Source organism: Panicum hallii, chromosome 6 (assembly GCF_002211085.1).
Source record: "Panicum hallii strain FIL2 chromosome 6, PHallii_v3.1, whole genome shotgun sequence".
NCBI classification, from domain to species: Eukaryota; Viridiplantae; Streptophyta; class Magnoliopsida; order Poales; family Poaceae; genus Panicum; species Panicum hallii.
In genome coordinates this window covers 31603092-31624301 of record NC_038047.1, presented here as the reverse complement: position 1 = coordinate 31624301, position 21210 = coordinate 31603092, and positions in this window count along the sequence as shown.

Below are 21210 nucleotides of genomic sequence, written 5' to 3'. Positions count from 1 at the left end.
TTGTGAAGGGAATGAAGACTTGAAGTGGGCTCAAGCCTGAAACAGATTACCGTGCAATCAGTAATAGGTGTGCAGAGGAGCAAAGGTTAGAAATGAGAGCGGATGAAATTACACAGTTTGGCCCTGTTTGGATCAAGGGAATGCAAAACAGAGGAAAGGAAAAAACAACAGGAATGTGATACGTGTGTTGTGTGAAAATAGAGGAATGGAAAAACGTAGGTAGAGCTGTTTGGAACATAGGAACACATCGCATAGGATTCCAAATCACGTAAAGTGTGATTAGGAAGATGTTCAATTAATTTGTTCAACGTTAATTTTATTAGCAAATAAACAAATATGATTTCTGCTACATAAGATGTGACTAAAAAGGAATTAGTAATTAGTACTAGATTATTTAACAATCGTAAAATTTTCCAAAAAAAAGCAAAGATCGAATCTTTTCTATTAAAACACCGTGCCGTTTCCTCGCACTAGGAGCGGCCACGTCGGCAGCGGCCGCGTCCCGTGCCGACGCGTGCCTGCGCGCTGGCTCCCGTGGATGGCCGCCCCGGAGCCGGAGATTTTGCAAAAAAACCCTCGCATTTAGTGGGAATTGGGCTTTCCTCCCGGAGGCGCAAACCCTATCCGCATCTCTCCCTCTCGTGTTGCCTCTCGATACCGCATGGCCGCCGGCGCCGCTGCCGCTTCGCGCGCCGCTCACACGCCGGCGCCGTCGTCCCGTCCGCGTCCCCGCCACGCCGCCGGTGTCCGCCTCCGCGCCCTCTCTCACGCAGGTGTTTTTCTGCTCCACCCCGCCTGCCGCTCCCCATTCCCCCTCGATTCCGCACGGCCACCGGCGGCGCTGCCGCTCCGCGCGCCGCTCGCACGCCGGCGCCGTCTTCCCGTCCGCGCCCCCGCCACGTCGCCGGTGCCCGCCTCCGCGCCCTCTCTCCGCTTGCGGCTCCACCCCCGCTCGCGGCTCCCCCGCACAGCGGCTGCCGCCGCCGCCGCACGCGCTGGTCCCGCGCCGCCGGAGCCGTCCCATCCGCGCGTTCCCGTCCCACCGCCGATGCCCACCTCCGCTGCCCCTCACGCCGATGTTGGTGGCCTCCGAGCCGTGTCGATCTCCGGCGGCGGGTAACACTGTGCAGCCTGCACGCGGTCCCAACTGCAGCGGCCGTACGCAGTTGGTAGCCTAATCACTTCGGCTACTTCCTGTTGCGGGTTCTATTGGCGTAGTTGGTAGCCCGCCGCCCATTCCTCCCGTACGCGTGCCCTTGCTGTGCCCGCCGCCCATACCTCCCGTACGCGCGCCCTTGCTGTGCAGTGGCTTCGGTGACGCCTGCACAGTTCCCCTTTGGAGCTGTTCCCAACCCTCCTCCCTTTATCTACCTGTTCTGAGGGCTGTTTTCCTCCTCTCCCTCCCTCCATTGCTTGCCTCCTTAACCGTCCCGTGGCCTGTTTCTGTAGTTTCGAGGAAACTCCTTTTCGCCATTGCCATTTTCTTGCTGTATCCAGGTTCGATGCCTCGAAACGTTGCAACCCCTTCTGTTTTGCAGTGTTCGTTCTGGTTCTTCTCGTGGTTTGCTGATATGTTGTTGCAATTTGTAGCCCTGGTGCCACTAAATCATGGCGTAGGTGACGTAGCCTGCCTGGACACTCTGGAGTCTTTGTCTCCTTGCTTTTATACCAGGTAGCTTCCTGCACTCCAAACAGCCCTTAAGTTAACTGTTTGAGAAAAGCGGTTGACATAGAGGTCTTAAGCTGTTAGAAGTTGAGATTACACAATTCATCATGCTCTGTGGTATCCATTTACGGAACTTGAAACACTGGTGCAAGGAAGAAAGTTTCTATCTGTTTAATGTGAAATCCACAAGCTAGAGAGAGTTATTATTCACAAGTGGAGTTAGCTGTTGCTTGCTCTTATTGGTGCTTGAACATAAGGCATTTCTAATGAACTCATATGCCCTGTTTATTCCTATATATACAGTTTGTTGGATCTGTGCTTGATTGATATGTTCTAGCACATGCTAGACACTGTTTACGCTATAACTTCCTTGACACTTTAGCACTGTGTATAGAAGCTGTGGAAGTCAATTTTCTGTTATGCTTTAAAAAATTGAACTGTTCGAAAAATGAAATCTTAGCACACTGGATGATAGTTTGTGGTTGAGTGAGAATGCTTTACGACAACTATACATCTCCTTCTACCCCAACTAGCTGATCATTATGTGACCTGTGCTTATATATTTCTGCAAATCCCACATGAAACTGCATTATGTTTATGTTAGGCTTGCAAGCAACAAGTCTTGCTTTGACCATTGGGCTGCCCAGATTACACTATCTGGCAGCTGCAGATTTGATCGATAAAAATTGGAGTCAAATGCTTCTTCTCTATCAGAGATATGTTGTTTGTGTGTGTGTTCATATTCTTTTCCTCTATTAATTTTCCCTCTTTTGGAGGCCTTGTTCTATTTTTTTAATTTGATATATTTTAGACGATCCTGACATTAAGGACCCATAGAGCACCAGTAACTCAACGGGCCTTATCCCTTCATCTTCCCATCCATACCTGGTGGTCGTTGCTCTCTCTCTCCCCACTTCGCATCTCATGGTGCCGGCGGAGGACCTGGTTCACTGGTTGCTTGTGCAGGAACGGCGCTTGCTTGTAGCAGCTAGATATTTCTTCGCGATGCAGCATGCCGTCCCGGCGTCACCAAGGGCACAGCGCAGGGTAGCAGATGGAGAAGTCTTGCAGGTCACCGAGGAGAGGACGGTGAGCAAGCTTGAGCGCTAATCCTCATTTTGGTGTGCTGACGGCGTGGGCTGCCTCGGGCATCCGCAACGGAAGCGAAAACCAGGGGTAGGAGTAGATTTTTCGTTTCCTGTGAAATCAAAGAGCTGCTACAGGATTCCAGAGGAAAGGATTCGACGATTTCCTTCGTTCCAAATGCTTTCCCTCTAGCCTTTCCTCTGTTTTGCGATTCCTCCATTTTTCCCGTGAAAATCCTCAGTTCCAAACGGGCCGTGTCTGCATGCAAGATGCTACCAAAATCAGTGTTAGCCTAAATATTTAAACGGACTAAACGGCCATCTACCTTTAGCTATTTATTCGGACAAAACAGCTATTTAAACAGACTAAATGGTGATTAAACGGATACGGCATTGTGTAGCGTGTATATAGATGTCTAGAAAAGCCCGTAGCCCGGCAACCTGCCCGAAAGCGCGGATTCTTGGCCCTGTCCGAGCCCGGCTTGGCCCGGCCTTCGTAGTGCCCGGGCTGGCACGGCCTGTTAGATAGTGCCGGGCGTGGGCTACCAACCCAGCACGCCGGGTGGCCCGGCCAGGTATGGAGAATATAGGCTGGCCCGCTACCCCCTCCCCCCCCCCCAACGGGCCAACGGTCGGGAGCGAGCGGCCTAGCCCAATGGTCAGGAGGGGAGGGGAGGCATAACCTCCCCCTCCCGGTCCCCCGGTAGCCATTTGCCGCCTCCTCGCCTCTCTCCTCCGCGAGACCTTGCCTTCTCCACCGCTGGTGACTCGCCTCCGATTCCCCCTCATCTCCGGTGAGTAGATGTACATGTAGGCCTCGCCGCCTCACTCCTCGTCGCCTCGCTTTCCTCTGTCCTCTTCCTCTCCTCCTCCCCCCAGTCCAGTCCACCGCATGCTCGCACCGCATCTCATCGCCGTTGGTCGTCGTCTTTGCCATCTCGCTGTCGGCCGTCGCGTCTCTCTCCGGCTCCGTGCTCCGGCTGCGCAGGTAACCGGCTAACCCTAACCCTAATCCCTAGATCTAAATCTTGAGTTCGTGTTCTTGAATCTTGAGTCTTGAATACCTTTCCCCTTCTTGATTCTTACCTGTAGGTCTCGTGCTGATGCTGCGCGAGGCCGCGCGTCATTGAGGAATGGAGCCGTGGAGGCCGGCTGCAGCAGGCAGTCGTCATGATGGACGACATGGAAGAGTACACCATCAACGACAACCTCATGGCCTGTGGGCTCCCCGGCGACGACGAGGATGACCTGGCGTTCGGCGGCGAGGCATTATTCGGTAGCAGTGCTGCTCCGATCAATGTTGATGGCAGTGATGATGCCGGTGCTACTGGAGATGCAGGTGTTGGGACTCCTGGGCAGTCGATGATGCCTTCCTCCACGCCATCTGTCAATACTGGCACTAGCATTCAGTTGAAGCATGTGAGGTCTAGTGCCTGGAACGGCTTCGAGGAGATCTTTGAGACTTTGCCCACCGGCAAGAAGGTGAGAGTTGCTGCTAAGTGCCATCATTGTTCTCATGTTCTTTCTGGGCCTTCTTTTGCTGGTACTGGGCATTTGCTCCACACCAGAAGGTATGTATTGTTAAAACTAAGCATGCTGCTCTAGTTTAGTCTTGTTTACAATACAATAGTGATGGTTCTGTCCACACATGGGAGTATAAGCCTGATGTTGCTCGTAGAGAGTTGTGCCATTTAATTGCTAGACTTGATTTGCCTCTCGGTTTTGGTTTCGAAGATACATTTGAGGAGTACATTCAGCATGCTCACAATCCTTATTTTGTTAGAGTCTCTAGGCAAACCACAACTAGAGATCTAGAAAAGTATTTCCTTGAGCATCAACATTATCTGATTGAATGCTTAAAATCTGTTTCATCTGTTTGCATTACATCTAATATTTGGTCTGGCAATGCTAAGGAAGACTTATCTTAGTGTTGTTATTCATTTTGTTTCTGCTGATTGGCAGTTAGAGAAGAGAGTCATTGGTCTTAGGCTCATTGATGTCTCCATACTAGTGTTAACATTGCTGAACGTGTTGAAGTGGTTGTTACTGAGTTTGGTTTGAAGGATAAGGTTTGTTCTATCACACTTGAGAATGCTTCTTCAAATACTTCTACCATGACCAAACTCATTCCTAAATTTATTGGTTACCTTGATCCTGACCCTGAACCACTTGACAAAGACAAAGACAAAGCATTGCATGGTCTCTTGCACCAGCGCTGTGCATGTCATATTATAAACCTCATTGTCAAGTCTGGTTTAAAAAGGATCAAATCTTATCTTGAGGCTTTTAGAACTGAAATTTCTTATTTGAACTCTTCCAACCAACGCATTACTGAATTTCATAACTTTTGCATTGTTAAGGGGGTTCAACCTCATAAATTTGGTTTGGATATGGATATGAGATGGAATTCTACTTATCTCATGCTCAAGCACCTCATACCATACAGATATATCTTGTCTGTGTTTGTCGGAGGAAATCTCCAGCTGGGTGGCGGAATGCACCCGTCTAATCCTAGTCTAGAAAGTGTTTGGGGGAAGTCTAGGAACGCTTGATCAAGAGGTGTAAGAACACGGAATGCACACGGGGATTTAGAGTGGTTCAAGCCACCGGAGCGTAAAACCTTACGTCCATTGTGTATTGTATTGCTTGTGGGAACTTAGAGCTTGAGAAAGCTTGCGAGAGCTTGAGTATCCCTGGGACTTCAAGAACTTTAGAGAGCTTGAGAGAAGTTGTGTTCTATCGAGCGCACTCTCCCTTTCATAGGCTCAAGGGGAGCGCGTACACTATGCGGGGTCCCGACAGGTGGACCCGGCAATATACCAAATAACATACAGATTGGGGCCTGGAGTGCTACAGGTTCGGAAACCTTTCCCTCTGACCTCCGTGCATATCCTTCGTCTCGATTTGGTCCTGTGCCATCTCGCTTGCACAGAGCCTGCTGCCAGTGATATGCACAGCGGAAGACGTGCTGTCACTGTTGGGTCAATTCCTGCTGACAGGCGAAGGGGCGATCTTGACCTACCGTGCTGTAGCTTCTGGTCACACTGTGGCAGTCCACGCCGTAGTCCTCCTGCAGCAGACCACAATTACCCCTTGCTCACGCACGCGGCGCTGTGATGTGACTATACACCGCTTGCCCATGCGCAGAGCGTGGTGTTATGACGCGCCGCCTTGGTAACAGGTGGCCTTACCGCGGCGTTAGCCATCCCTGCCCAGCGTGTCAGTGGGCAGCCCATGCCCTGTCATGGGCACGCGCACCCCAACCACCCGCATTTTATGAGGTAGTTGGGCCGGCGTCCCGCGGAAGGCTTACTGCCACTGGATGCGTCTCAAGCCTAGCTCGGCGGTCGTTTCCTTAGGGGCATGTGGCGGCACCGGACCTCCTCCCCGGGGGGAAGGGAGGTCCAGGCCCCCATGGCCAGATCAGGTGCACGGGTCCCTAGGGGGCCTGGCTTCCACACGTGGCGGCACCAGACCACCCTGCGGGGGTTTGGGCCCGTAACAGCTATTCCTGAGCACCTTGTCCTTGTAGGTATGCGGTGGCGCTGGACCTGCTAGTGCGTGGGATGAGGTCCGGAGACCATGGCCCCAGCTATCAGGCCCGGGCCACGCGTTTCGTCACTGAAGGGGTCAGCGCGAGGTTACAGATAACCTCGCGCCCATCGGGTTGGACACCCTAGCAGGAGGTACCTATGTCCGTATGTACCGACAGAGGCCCCCGGGTCCACCTTGGGTGAGGAACGAACCCGCAGGTGGGGCCGTAACCTTGTGTTGCGCTGGGTGAATAGGTTGCACCCACAGCGAAGGGGCAAGTAGGCCTTTCCCCTTCGGCGAGATCCTCGAGGGGTCACCCTCTGACCGTGTTCTACATGCCTGACGGTTCAGCTTCTTGTTTTATTCGCGCCCGTCCCGCGGTAGTGACGGTTCGGATTCTGCCTTTTCCCCCCGCCTCTAGCAATCATGCCTTTGACTAGCGGGCCTGGGCCCACCAGTCATAGAGGATGAGAGGTGGGGGCCTGGTGCGAGCGACCCTTTGGTTTTTCCTCGATCGCCGAGGAGTCCAAAGGGGGAGCAGCTTTTACTTAAAGGCATGCACCGCATGGATCGGCTATATTTTCGTACTTGCCTCCTTCAAAACGCCGCAGCACCCCTTCGGTTTTTCGCTCGCACATTTGCGATCTGCATTTTGCGCCCCGCGATCCATCTTCCACCTGCATTCTCGCAATCTTTCCCCTCGCAATCGCGGCAACCACCGCCGCTTTCAGCGCCAAGGCCAGCTTGACGCGGTGCACCGCCTCCTGGGGTGGACCACGCCGGAGCTCAACAGGAAGATCCGGGCAGGTTCGAGCTCCCTCAACGACCTGGTCGTGGGGGAGTTCGTCCTCTTCAACTCATACATCACCTGTGGGCTGGTGCCACCAATCTCCTCCTTCTTCCTCCTGCTCCTGGAGGAGTTCGGCCTTTAGCTCCAGCACCTCACCCCCCACTCCGTCCTCCTTGTGGCCGTCTTCGCCCACTTTATGGAGATGTTCGTGGGGGTCCGCCCCTGCGTTGCAATCTTCAGGCATTTCTATGCCCTGGTCGGGACCAGAAGGAGCAAGCGCGAGATCGGCACCTACTACTTCCAACTCCAGCACAGGATGTCTAGCTCCTACATCAGCGCCTTCTCTAGCGCCATGTGGGAGGACTGGCGCGACGACTGGGTCATCGCCATAACTGATGCCAACGACTGCCTCGAGCTACTGATGGGAGCACCTCTTAGCTACCGCAGCAACTTGAAGGCTAGGCTATCCCTACTAGTGGAGCTCGACCCAGTGCTGGACCGGGTCAAAACTCTGGCGAGGGGTGGCCTGACGTCCATGATGGTGCTGGGCGACTTGCTGAGGCGCCGCATCACTCCCCTACAAGAGCGATCCAGGATGGCCTGCATGTTCACCAGGGTGAACGATTGCTGCAGGATCGTGCGCGGGGCCGGCACAGATCTGTCCCGCGTGGAGCTGGAGGCCTCGATTTGGTCGATGACCGGCAAGGCGTACATCCCGGAGTTGCTGGTGCCTCCAAGGGGGATCAAGGCCCTGTGCGAGGACTAGGCGCTGCGGATGGCGGTCCTGGCGTTGATGCCAACTCTCGACGAGAGCGACCTGGTGGTCCGGTAGTTGGGTGCCAACCCCAATCGCGGGATCCAGATCCCCGGCACTTCGCCCGACAGCCAACAGCGCGCCGAACAGAGCCACGGTGGGTCCGGCTATGGAGGTCCGGACCCTACCAGGAAAGGGAAAGGGAAGGAGGAGCCGGAGCTTGTGACATTCAGGTAAATAGAAATATAGACACTAGGTTTTAGTGTGAAAAGTGTATGTTGCTATGGTGTATGTGTGTAGTACAGAGGAATAGGGGTATAATTGTAATTCTATAAAAAAATATAGGTCCTTAAGTGTTAATTGGGTGAAATGGGAGATAGCATCAAAACCTAGGAAAAATATGACATTAGGTGTCAAATTTATATCACCATAGGAAAGAAAATGCAATAGATAGATTAAATCCTAAGAAAAATAGGTCTTTATGTGAAAGCAGGGACCTAAATATAATTAATGCAAAAATATGGGTACTCTTATGCAAATTATTGAAGTATAAGAGTAACTTTCAGAGTTTACTTAAGGGCTAAAATGCAAGAATACAAGTCATCATGACATCCCATGAAAACTTGCAAATGTATCTAAAAATTCATCAAATCCACCTTGGTAAGGACAAAAGCATTTAAATTCTACCTTTACTCAAAAATCTAATATGCAAAGCTGTAAACTTTGAGTTTTTGAACTTGAACCCTAAAGCAATGTTGTAGGGTTTGAAAAACTCTACAACTTCTATTTTGGTCACTTCCTCATTAGAGCTTTAGATCAACAGGGAATTTTACTTTATAGGGAAGTCCCTAGATCTTTTCAATTTTCCACATGAGCCCCTCGGACTTTTTCCCCTCCTTCTTCTTCCTCTGAACCCCCTCTATTTCTCTGCCTCCCCTGCTCTGCTTCTTACTGCCGCCGGTGCAGCTCCCCCGGCCGCCGCTGTGCAGGCCGCCGGCGTCCACCTCCTGTTTCCCCTCCCTCCACGCGTCGCTTCCTTCTTTCCCCGAGCCTGCTCCTCTCCCCTGACGCTCTCCTCCACGAGAGCCACGGCCCCCTTGAGCTCCCTGTCGATCGACACCTCGCCACCACCGTGGCACGGGCCGAGCACCCCCTCTGGACCCCTAATCCCCTGCTCGTGAGCTTCCCCAGCTCGTAGCCGTTCTGTTCTTCGCTTCAATTGTGCTGCACAACGCCCTGAGACCCGAGCACCACTGCCGCCCTTCCTTCCTCCATTCCGGTGACCACGGGCCGCCGTGGGCAGCTGCTCCCGGGCGCCATTTGTCCTCGCTGACCCCCTAGCAAGTTTCCCCGGTCCTTGCTCGTGCTCCCTAACCCCCAATCGCCCTCCAATTCCGGCCGGAACACCACTGCCGACGAGCGCCACTCGCCGCCGCCTCCTGCTCACCGTGGGGCACCCCTCTCCGGCCTTCCTCGACCCCAATTGACCCCGCACCGAGCTTCCTCACACCGCCAGGAAGCTCCCCGACCACTTCCTCACCGCCTACGACCACCGGAGCACGGCCCCCGCCGTTCCCCTCCGCCGCCGGCCGCCTGTCTCAACCACGCCGCCACTACAGGCTGCCCCCACCCGATCCCGAGCAGTCACTGGTGCACAAGGACCTCGTGGTGCCTCCCTACCCCTCCACCCTCGCTGCCGGCGATCACCGCGCCGGGACTGGCCGGTCAAACCTCGCGCCCCCTCTCTGACCAAGGCCGAGGACCCACAGGTTAGAAGATGCAAAAGCCCAGGGGGCTGTTTGCAAAGCATGTGACTTAGAGGAATAGTGCCAGTTAGGACCTCTTTGTTATTTGTGCTGACAAATTGGAAATTTTATATCAATCCAAGGAAAAATTATAAAAATGCAAAATAAAATTTGTTAGGTTCCTTATTTTAAGATCCACAACATTCCTTAAAGGTTGACTTTCAGTTTCTAAGTAATTTGTGCTCTAATTTAAATACTAAGTTTAAGTAGTTGTAGGCTAAGAAAATGCATAAGAAATAGCAGAAAAATGGTAAAAATGTGAAACCAATTGTGTTAATCTTGTTTTGACATGTAACACTTAGGAAAAATAATTATCCTCCTGTGTGTGTAATATTTTCATAATGTGTGAGTTTAATTATGAATAATACCTATTTAACCTTGTATATTTAATATCTATGGTTTTAAATGTTCAAAAATTATGAAAATATTTTGAGGTTTGGTTCTTGAGTAGTGTATCCTGTTCCTAAATTTCCAACATAGGGTCAAGTGTAAAACAACCAAAACAAAAAGAACATACTATAATAATGTTATATCTTAATAAAATAAGTCCGTAGTTAAGTAATAACCTAGAGTTAGTATAAGTGATTAATAAGCAAATAGATAAAGCTATTAATAATTGGTTAAATATTTGAAACCAACTCAACCTGTTATCTCATGCCATTAGTTAAAGAATTTAGGGTAACCAACCCTGTTACTTAATGAAACTAAGTAAAATAGTTAATACCCGATAAATGACTGCCCAATAGAGAAGTAAATGATATGTGTGGTAAATAAATTATGTTTTCGATGGATTGCAACTTTATTGTGAAATAAAATCTTTAATTCAAGCACCATCTTACTTAAATCATTGCATATCATGTAGACTCAACGACTACTATCACCGACGGAGACTACGAACTGATCCTGGACCAAGAAGTAGAAGTTGTTGAAGACCCTGGGAACACCGTCCGAAATCTAACTGAAGCTCCGAACCAAAGTTCGAAAAACTTTGACACTACTGCCCCCAACCCCGTGCAAGAAGGCAAGCCCCGGACATAACCCCTACTTTATTTACACTGCAACCTATATTATTTATTTCTGTCTATGCATTACGTTCATAGGAATTGTATGAGAAACCCTAGTTGCATTTTTCCTAGGAACCAATGTACTGGATATTAGAACTTGAGTCCGACTAGCTGCTACACTAATAGGACCGGTAGAAGTCGGGTGATTTCCTGTCACTCGCACGATATAGGAGTTGTAATGTTTACTTTCCTGTAATCACTATAAGGATGATGGGCGGGATTTATGTGAGGTATCATGGTTCCGTCTGTGTTGGAGAATTTGATAAGGTCGTAGTGTGTGGTAGCGGTGGTTAAGGGTTTGAAAGTACTAGCCACATACCGCGAAATATGGTAAGCGGTAAGCCTAGTAACCAATCGGCCCGAGGAGTGGACATACCTCCCACCACTCGTATTTGGTTTTTCCGGTTACTTGATTTGACGTGTGGGAATACGTGTTGCTGGGCAACCAGGAGTACGGTCATGTAGTCGCGCTACAGACGTACGTCCTGCACATTGGATGTGCGTATGGTCCTGCAGTCGCTTGTGGTGGACCTGATCCACGAGTTGGAATGAAAGGCAAACGGTTGCTTCGGAACAATCGTTGGATGTTCCAAGCGTGTGAGTTAGGTTTACCTTGCAAGGCTGAAATTCGATTCAGGAATCGTCCATTTCTCGCGGAGATTGAGACTGCTTGATCCCTTTACCACATGGAGTAATAAGAGCAACGTATGATTATCAAAAATAATGTTTGGCTAAAGATTCTACCATGCTTGAATAGCTATAGGTGCTTATCTAGAATAATTAACCACCTAGAACTTGAAAGCTAAAAATTGAAGTTAAGGATCTACTCTTTGTTGCTTTTCAGCTGAAAACCCTACCCAAAACCCGAAAAGCCTTCATAAGTCTAGTTACATGGCTAAGTATACCAGGAACGGGTAAGCCTTGCTGAGTATTAGAATACTCAGTCTTGCCTTGTGACTTTTTGTTCAGGTAATCCCCCTGATGACTCGGCTCTACCTATGCCGTGGCCTTACCCTCTGCCTGATGGTTAGTCTGTGGAGTGTGACCCGTCCCCGGCCAACACAAATCCCTCCGAGTGATATCATGCCAGGGCTAGCATGATATCCGTACCGACGACATATACAATACTAGTGTTTTAAAAACTCCGCTGCCATGACTAGAAACTTAAGACTGTTTTGTAATAATTACCATCAATTGAAAACTGATGTTACTTTTAAATACTCATGTAATATACCCGCCTGTGATGTAAAATGTGATGGCTTTTGTATCTCTGGACTCGCCTTCGTGTGAGGTACCTTGTTTGCATTCGATGGTTTATCGGGACGTTACCCGACAGGCCAAGGGATTATTGGGTACAGTCCTCCAGACGGCGCTCCCAATCAGTGAGTCGGTCGTGCTCTGCCTCCAGCTCCTCCCACTCCTGCTGGAGGCCCGCCTCCATTTCCTCCATCACCCGTTGGGCGTTAACCATGAGGCGGGGGAATGGGACCTTCACTGGCTTTGGGAGGAGGCGCCTCCCGTACACCACCTCCGGCGCGTCCTCCTGTGCGGGCTGCGGGTCGGAGCTGGGGACCTCTGCGACCTCCGCTGTGGCTGCCTCCGCCATCGCCGCAACCTCCTCTGCAGCTGGCCCTATCGAGGGGGGCTTCGCCGTGGCCCCAGCCGTGGCCATCGCAGCTGACTTCCCGCCTGCTGCGGCCGAAGGGGTTGCCTCACCCTGGGGTGCGGTTTCGACCTCCTGGGGTGCGGCTTCGAGCTCCGGACCTCTGGCTCGGGCCCCTACCGACGCAGGCGGGGATGGTGGTGCTGCTGGTGTTGCCGCTGATCTTCCGACGGAGGTGGATGGAGCCGGCTTGGGGCCTGTCCTCCCGACCAGAGGTCCGCCAGAGGATGCGAAGGTTGTAGTAGGGCCAACTGGAGCGGGAGCGCGACATCCAGCACGAGAAGATGCGCAGGGTCATGGACTAGGAGATGGCAGTCTCCCAGTGGGAGAAGGCAGTGGTCCTGAAGGACCTGGAGGTGGAGCAAAAGGAGCGGGCCACTCGTTTTTCATTTGACAGCGCCAAGGCTGCGGTGAAGAGAAATGAAGACGAGCGAGCCATCTTCGAGCAACAAAAGATGGCTTTCTAGGAGGAGAAGGCCCGCCTTGCCATCTGCCTGAAAGACATAGAGACCCGGTCCCGGGAGCTCAGGGAGCAGGATGCGGTCGTCCAGGAGAGGGAGGCTGGCCTTGCCGCCCTCCAGACGGACATGGCGGCCCACCTCCGGGACCTGCTGGAGTGGGAGACCAAGATGGAGGGACTCCTGGTGGAGCAGAACGCCAGGGTCGAGCGGGTTGTGAAGTGGGTCGGTGAAGCAAACACCACCCTGGATACCCTTGGGCTAAGTCCAATCTGGGTTATAGAGGCTCCTTCTTCACTTGACGCTGTCCTTCCGGTGCTGGACTCCGCCGCTGAGCGTCTGCAATGCTTGGAGTCCACCGTCATCGGGCACCTGGAGATTGAAGGGCAGCAGGTTGCCCGGGTGGTAGTTGACTACGTCCTTAGCTGCTTCCGGAGCCACGACCCCGCAATTCCCCTGACTCCAGTCCTGGTTGGCCCCGTACTAGAAATGGTGGCCGCTGCCCGGGAAGGAGTGCAAGAGGCGGTAGAGATTGTAGCTACCCGCTTCGAGCGCTCTTCTAGGTCAGACCTACAGAAAAGAGGAGGCCCCTCCGGACCTCCAATAGGGTAGGAGTCATTTATTGTAAGTAATGTATTGTTTATGACAAACGACAAAACTTAGCTGTTTTACGAAAAAACTTGGCCGTTTTCCAGTTGCTTATTCTGTCATGTGCTCTTGGAACTACCGAGGTCCCTTGGCCCCCTGGGAGGTAGTCGCAATGAATTGGGACTAGCTACCATTGAAACGAGGTGTAACCCTGCACATGACTTAGAATCATTGCTTAGCTATCGTACCCACGGGGTCCCGGACCTTGCCAGTGAGGGTTCTCTGAGATGCTTAGTGAATCAGGGCACCAGGGCCTAGGCTCAAGGATTGGAGGGGTCCAGGCCTCCGGGACCGTGGCTCGAGGTACTACGGCGCTTATCCTAGGGAGGTAGAGCAAGTAGGCTAAGGGTACGGAACCAGGCTAAGCGGCTACACAACTCTAGACCCCACAGAGGACAAGTACGTTTCCCTGAAGCCAGATCCCAGAAGGCTGGACCCTTTCTTCCTGTGAAGCTGAGGTCCTGGGCGGAGACATAACGTAGCAACTTAAAGCAGGCCTCGGGCACGGCATGGGAATAAGGGACCACGTGGGGGTTAGGATAAGCAGAAATCAAGGGAAAAACTGAATTGCATAAACCTTAAAGACACACTGAGAATAAATTTTTCCTTAATAAATTGGTACAGATAGAGCGTGCGATAGATGCCAGGGGCCGGGTTAACGAGGCCGGACCTCCACCGCCCTGGTCCGCACAGGGATGCTACCATTTTACAAAGGAAAGAATTTTGCTCTCAGCTAAGCCTCTAAGGGTAAAACTTACGGAGGTGCTCAATGTTCCACGGGTTGCGTAATTGCATGCCTTCCTCCGTAGCCAAGCGAACAGATCCGGGTCGGCATATTTTCGTCACCCTGAAGGGACCCTCCCAGCTGGGGGAGAGCTTGTGGAGCCCTTCTCGGTTCAGGATTCGCCGTAGGACTAGCTCCCTGACCCGGAGCTCCCTACCATGCACGAACCATTGATAGTAACGCCGGAGCGCTTGGTTGTACCTTGCATTTCGGACCGTTGCTTGCCATCGTCGCTCGTCGATGAGGTCAACATCTTGGAGACGCTGCTGCTCCTGCAACACCTCATCGAAGGCTTGGACTCGTAGCGAACCCATGGTGATCTCCGGGGGAAGGCATGCTTCGGCCCCGTAGACCAGGAAGAAAGGGGTCTCCCCGGTCGCTCGGCTGGGTGTGGTCCGGTTCCCCCACAGCACGCTTGGAAGCTGGTCAATCCATTTCGCGCCATGTTTCTCAAGATCATTGTAGGTGCGGATCTTGAGCCCCCTGAGGATCTCAGCATTAGCCCGCTCTACTTGGCCATTGCTCCTGGGATGCGCCACAGAAGTGAAACAGAGCTGGATGCCAATGTCCTTGCAGTACTCTTGGAAGTGCTGGCTCTTGAACTGAGTCCCATTGTCGGTGATAATCTGGTTCGGGACCCCAAACCAACACACAATTGACTTTGAGGAAGGCAGTTGCTGACGCCTTGGTAATGTTGACCACAGGGGTTGCTTCCGGCCACTTGGTGAACTTTTCAATGGCAATGTAGAGGCACCGATACCCACCGACGGCCTTGGGGAAAGGTTCCAAGATATCCAACCCCCATACAGCGAAAGGCCAAGAGGGTGGGATCATCTGCAAAGTCTGAGCTGGTGTGTGTATTTGCTTTGCATGGAACTGGCATGCCTTACAGGACCTTACCAGCTCAGTTGCATCCTGAAGCGCTGTCAGCCAGTAAAAACCATGCCGGAAGGCCTTACCGACCAGCGTGCAGGATGAAGAATGGCTTCCGCATTCGCCTCCATGGATCTCTGCGAGCAAGTCACAGCCCTCTTCCCGGGTAATGCACCGCATGAGGATGCCATTGGCCCGCGGCGATAGAGATCCCCTTCTACTACCGCGTATTGCTTAGCTAACCGCACTATGTGCTCAGTAGATGCTTGGTCTTCAGGAAGGAAGTAGTCTTTCAGGTAGTCTCGGATCTCGGAGATCCATGCATCGGGACCTTCCTGAGAAATTAGGTGCGGTTCCCCAAGGTCTTCAGGACCCTCGAGGGTGCACACAACCCTTGGCGGGCTCCACGAATGAAGCACCGCCGGGACCGTTAGCTTCGAGGTGCTAGTCCGACCCCCTTCGCCCAGTCCGGCAGGCTGGGTGGAAGTCTTCAGCAACCGTCTTTGGAAGACGCCCTCTGGCACGGGTGCCTGAGTTGATGCCTTCGCGGAAAGTGCATCTGCTGTTGAGTTGCCCTCGCGTGGAATGTGTTGCAGTTCCAGCACATCGAAGTCCTTCTCCAGCTTCCTCACATGGATGAGGTATGCTGCGAGCTGGGGATTGTTGCAACAACACTCCCCACAGACCTGCCTGATGATGAGTTGGGAGTCTTCTTTGACCAGGAGCTCCTGGACCCCCAGGGATAGGGCCACCATAAGTCCGAAGATCAAGGCCTCATACTCCGCCATGTTGTTGGTGGCCTCAAAGTCGAGGATCACCATATACTTCACTTGCTCGCCGTTTGGGTCAATGAGGACCATGCCAGCCCCAGCCTTCTTGTTACGTGCGGACCCGTCGAAGAAGAGCGTCCAGTGGGGTCCGGTGAACATCGGAGCCTTGGCTTCTGGAGGTGGGGGGTCCGACCCATAGTCCGGACCCCCTGGGACACTTGGTGTTGGAGTCCACTCCGCAACAAACTCAGCGAGGACTTGGCTCTTGATGGCGTGGCGTGGCTGGAAGTCGAGTTGAAATCCAGCAAGCTCTGCTGCCCACTTGGTGATGTTGCCCGTGGCATTGGAATTGTGGAGGATGGCCCTCAAAGGGTAGGAGCTTACCACCACAATCTTGTGGGCCTGGAAATAATGGCGGAGCTTCCGGGACGCAATGAGTATAGCGTAAAGGAGCTTATGCATCTCACGATACCTAGCCTTTGCTTCATGAAGGACCTTACTGACGTAGTAGATCGGCTTCTGGATATCTTGACTTTGCTAGCGAGACTGGGTCTTTCTCCTTGAGCTGGGGACTCGCCAGACCCCAAGTCACCTGGTTCTCCCCCGGGTCGGAACCCGGCCGAACCCTTCGAAGCAAGGTCGATTGTCACATTAGTGGAGACCGGACCTCTTCCTTCTACAGGGGGGACCGCGGGGGCCCCCTGCAGGAGTTGCTCGGACCTTTCAGTGACCAGCACCATGCTGGTCACTTCAATCATCGCTGCAAGGTACAGAAACAGCGTCTCAACTGGGTCCGGTGCTACCAGGACAGGTAGGGAGGTGAGATACTGCTTCATCTCCTGGAAGGCTTGTTCTGCCTCTTCAGTCCTTGAGATGTGCAGGGGGTCTCATTGCCTCGATTGCACGGATCTTATCCGGGTTCGCCTCGATCCCCCGGTGACACCAGGAACGAGAAGCTTCCCCGCCGAGATGCCACCCGGAGCAAACTTGGTTCTAGTGGAAGTCGGCGTAACTTGTCGAAGACTTGAGCTAAATTTTCTAGAAGGGAATTCTATTCTCTAGTCTTGACAACGATGTCATCAACATACACCTCAACTATGTCACTAACCAAATCACCTAATGTGATGTTCATTGCACAAGCAAAGGTGGGTAGAGCATTAAGCAGTCCATATGGCATTACAACATAGCAATAAAGACCAACCACTATTACAAAAGTTGTATGCTTCCTATTTGCCTTAGCCATTTTGATTTGATGAAAACCAGAATAGGCATCTATGAAGGACAGCAAGTCACACCCGGAGGTGGAGTCTACAATCTGATCTATTCGAGGAAGTGGACAAGGGTCTTTTGGACATGCCTTATTAAGGTTGGTGTAGTCAATGCACATCCGAAGCTTCCCGTTAGCCTTCAGGACGATGACCGGATTGGCCATCCACACTGGGTGGTAGACCTCTTCGATGAAGCCAGCCTGTAGCAGCTTGCGGACCTCTTCACGGATGAAGTTCTGCCGCTCGATGGACTACTTCTGTGGCTTTTGCTGCACCGGCTTGGCGTCGGGGTGGATCTTCAGATGATGCTCAATCACCTCCTTGGGGATCCCGGGCATCTGCGACGGTTCCTAGGCAAACACGTCAACATTTGCCCGGAGGAAGGCGATGAGCGCGCTTTCCTATTTCTCTCCCAGGTTCCCGCCGATGCGGGCGGTCTGGGAGGACTCCGCTCCGACCTGGATAGTCTTCACGGGAACATCGTCCGTATCAGACGGATGGAACTTGGGCGCCTTGGCTGGCGCCCTGGCGCATGAGGGTGAGGGGTCAGACCCCTTTGCGCCAGCAAACGGAGCGAGTCCTGCTGCCAACGCATGCAGCTTCTCTACAGCCGCCACGGCAGCGGTCCGGTCACCTTGCACGGTGAGGACGCCAGCAGGGGACAGCATCTTGAGGACCAAGTACCCATAATGGGCAACAGCCATGAACCGGTACAGAGGCGGTCTGCCAATGATGGCATTGAAAGGGAGGTTCACTTCCGTAACTTCGAACTGTACGTTCTCTGTACTGAAGTTCAACTCTGTCCCGAACATGACCGGCAGGGAGATGGTCCCCACCGGGTAGACGGGATGAGGGCCCACACCGGAGAATGGGCGAGACGGGGCCAACTTCGACTCTAAAATCTGCAGGTGTTTGAACGCTGCATAGCTAATGACGCTGAGGCCAGCGCCTCCGTCGATCGACACGTGGTGGAGCCTGGTGTTGGCAATGGTGGGGGCGGTGACGAGTGGTAGCACCCCAGCCCTACCATGTTCTCCGGGCAGTCGGATGGCCCGAAGGAGATAGTGGTGCTCCTTCACCGCTGGTGGGGCGCCGCCTTTGGCGTTCCTGGCTTCACCGAGAAAACTTCTCGGCAAAGGGTTTTGACGTCCCGATGGGAGACGAGCTCCGAACTGCCGCCGTACATGACGTACAGCTTTTTGCGGCGCTCATCCCCTCCCTCCCGGACTTAGAGTCGGACTAGTGGAAGAGACCCTTAAGGTCCTTGTTTGGGGTCTGGTACCCCAACTCCCTCTCTGTCGCAGCTGCATCGGCATCGGAGACTTTCTCCTTGCCGCCGCGGCGGGGAGGAGCCATCCTTGGAGGCTTGGTCGCGCCTCTGGCTGAGGCAGTCAGCGAGTTTTTAGATCTCGCGGCACTCGGTGGCACTGTGGCGAGCCCAGGATGAACCGGGCACGACCCGGGGTCAGTGTGCTGTTAGCGTGGGCGCTTGCCTCATGAGTTCTAGCCCCTAGCTGCTGCTACAGCAGCGACCGGAGCCCCAGCTCATGACTTGTCCAAGCCACGGTTCTTCGTATTCTTTTTCTTACCACTGCCGGGGGCAGCGACACTAGAGCCGCCCGTCTGTGTGGGCCCTCCTTGAGGGGCAGAGTGCCATGCACGGCCCTTTGCAGCCCTGGCGCATTTGTCCGCCAAGGCGAACAAGGTGGTGACGGTTTCCACCTGGTGTGTCGCCAGCTTCTCCAGCATCTTCTCATCACGGACCCCCTGGCAGAAAGCCGTGATAATAGATGCATCTGAGATACGCGGAATAGTTCCATGTACCTTGGTGAAGCGGGAGATGAAGGCCCGAGGGTTTCCCCGGGCTGCTGCCTCACGGCGTGAAGGTGGGCCACCACGCCATGCTGCTAGTACGCACTGGCGAAGTTCGCCGTGAACTGTGCGCAGTGCTCTCTCCAGGATTGGATGGATCCCGGAGTGAGATTCATGAGCCATGTCCCGGCTAGCCCAGTCAAGGCTACATGAAAGTAACTTGCCATTACGGCATCGTTACCCCCAGCCGCCGTGGTGGCGGTAATGTAGACCTGCAGGAATACTGACGGGTTGGTTGACCCATCATACTTTTTCGGCAGGTGGGGCCAAAACTAAGACGGCCAGGCCACCGCTCGAAGGTGGTCTGCGAGCGCTGCGCAGCCCACCCCGACCACCGGTGCCTGGGCAAGTCCCCGCGGCTTCGGTACAGCCGCATCAAGTTCGGACTCGAGGTTCCGACCCTCAATGTTGAGCTGGCGCGTGTGAGCCCGCTCGATAGAAACGCGGGCATCCTCCCCCACACGTCTGCGGTTGAGCTCTGCGTAGGTCTTCGGTCGATGCACTCCTTACCGATGGGGAGTGCACCAAGCCGAATGCACCGCCTTGACGGCGACGCTGCCTGGACGTAGATCCCCCCACTGAGCCTGGGGTGAACTGCGCCAGGATGAGGAGGCGGTCGACGTCGTCACGCCATTGCCTCAACATGTCGGGTGGTGCCGCTGCATCTGGCGGGTTACGGAGCAGTTCCCTGGCGGCCACTAATGGCCCGTTTGGTGCAGGCTGCGATAGGGTCGCAGAGGGAATCTCCACGAGACGCCGTAGTGTGGGACGCGCAGCCTCCCTAGATGGAGGGCGGCATGGGGCATGTGGCGTAGATGACGCCACTTCCTCGCCCATCAGATGGTCACGATGCTCGACCACCTATGCCATTGCGGTTGCTTTGACCAAATGCTAACCAAGCTTCCCCTACCTGGGCGCCAAATGTCAGAGGAAATGTCCAGCCGGGTGGTGGAATGCATCCGCCTAATCCTAGTCTAGAAAGTGTTTGGGGGAAGTCTAGGAATGCTTGATCAAGAGGTGTAAGAACACGGAATGCACACGGGGATTTAGAGTGGTTCAGGCCGCCGAAGCGTAAAACCTTACGTCCACTGTGTGTTATATTGCTTGTGGGAACTTAGAGCTTGAGAAAGCTTGCGAGAGTCTGAGTATCCCTTGGACTTCAAGAACTTTAGAGAGCTTGAGAGAAGTTGTGTTCTATCGAGCGCACTCTCCCTTTTATAGGCTCAAGGGGAGCGCGTACACTGTGCGGGATCCCGACAGGTGGACCCGGCAATATACCAAATAACGTACAGATTGGGGTCTGGAGTGCTATAGGTTCAGAAACCTTTCCCTCTGACCTCCATGCGTATCCTTCGTCTGGATTTGGTCCTGTGCCGTCTCGCTTGCATAGAGCCTGCTGCCAGTGATATGCACAGCGGAAGACGTGCTGCCACTGTTGGGTCAATTTCTGCTGACAGGCGAAGGGGTGATCTCGACCTACCGTGCTGTAGCTTCTGGTCACATTGTGGCAGTCCACGCCGTAGTCCTCCTGCAGCAGACCATAATTACCCTTTGCTCACGTGCGCGGCGCTGTGATGTGACTATACACCGCTTGCACATGCGCAGAGTGCGGTGTTATGACGCACAGCCTCAGTAACAGGCGGCCTTACCACGGCGTTAGCCATCCCTGCCCAGCATGTCAGTGGGCAGCCCATGCCCTGCCATGGGCACACGCACCGCAACCACCCGCATTTAATGAGGTAGTTGGGCCGGCATCCCGCGGAAGGCTTACTGCCACTGGACACGTGTCAGGGCTGGCTCGGCGGCCATTTCCTTAGGGGCACGTGGCGGCACGGGACCTCCTCTCTAGGGGGAAGGGAGGTCTGAGCCCCCGTGGCCAGATTAGGTGCACGGGTCCCTAGGGGGCCTGGCTTCCACACGTGGCGGCACCGGACCACCCTGCGGGGGTTTGGGCTCGTAACGGCCGTTCCTGAGCACCTTGTCCTTGTAGGTACGCGGTGGCGCCGGACCTGCTAGTGCATGGGATGAGGTCCGGAGACCGTGGCCCCAGTTGTCAGGCCCGGGCCGCGCGCTTCATCACTAAAGGGGTCAGCGCGAGGTTACAGATAACCTCGCGCCCATCGGGTTGGACACCCTATCTGGAGGTACCCCTGTTCGTATGTACCGATAGTGTTTA